The 492-nt window shown below is 50.2% G+C and overlaps 1 protein-coding gene across 1 annotated transcript in view; it reads left to right on the top strand.

The window, feature by feature from the left end:
* The first annotated feature begins 389 nt into the window (after positions 1 to 389).
* LOC311236119 (cerebellar degeneration-related protein 2-like) overlaps positions 390 to 492 on the top strand; it is a 27628-nt gene continuing 27525 nt past the window's right edge. Inside the window, exon 1 of the mRNA XM_084323733.1 lies at positions 390 to 492. This exon is cut by the window's right edge and continues 250 nt beyond it. The gene's annotated coding sequence lies outside the window, so the exon portion shown is untranslated.

Genomic DNA, 492 nt, shown 5'->3' on the forward strand with positions numbered 1-492 from the left:
GTACATACGGGGGCCATACAGATATATATATAATGACATTTATGACAATACATGACACTATACTAGTAGTACTGTTACATAACATTTGTGGCATACAACAAGATATGCAAATATACAGTACTGTTGTTAACCAGAGATCCTGCTTGCGGGTATGCATGCCCTGCTGTGCCGTGGCCCGTGGGATGGGGGGGTTGGAGGGGGCAATAAAAAAAAACGGAGAAGGGAAGTGCTATTGCAACATCTCTCTCTGCCACGTCTGTACACAGCCAGCGGTCCCTGGAACGGGACGGGACGGACGGGGGATGAGAGAGAGAGGTGGGAGTGACCGCGGAGAGGGAGGAAGGAAGCGGGCTGCAGCACAGCCGAACAACAGTCCTCTCTCACTCAAGCAGCTATTGCAAACAAATAAGGGTGGAACACGCCTCTTTAACTATGGGTTTGCTTTTCTCTCGTCATCGTGGGTGAATCTTTCCTCGCGAACGAACGACTGCG

The sequence above is a fragment of the Notolepis coatsorum genome, assembly GCF_963971535.1.
Source record: "Notolepis coatsorum genome assembly, chromosome: 10".
NCBI lineage: Eukaryota > Metazoa > Chordata > Actinopteri > Aulopiformes > Paralepididae > Notolepis > Notolepis coatsorum.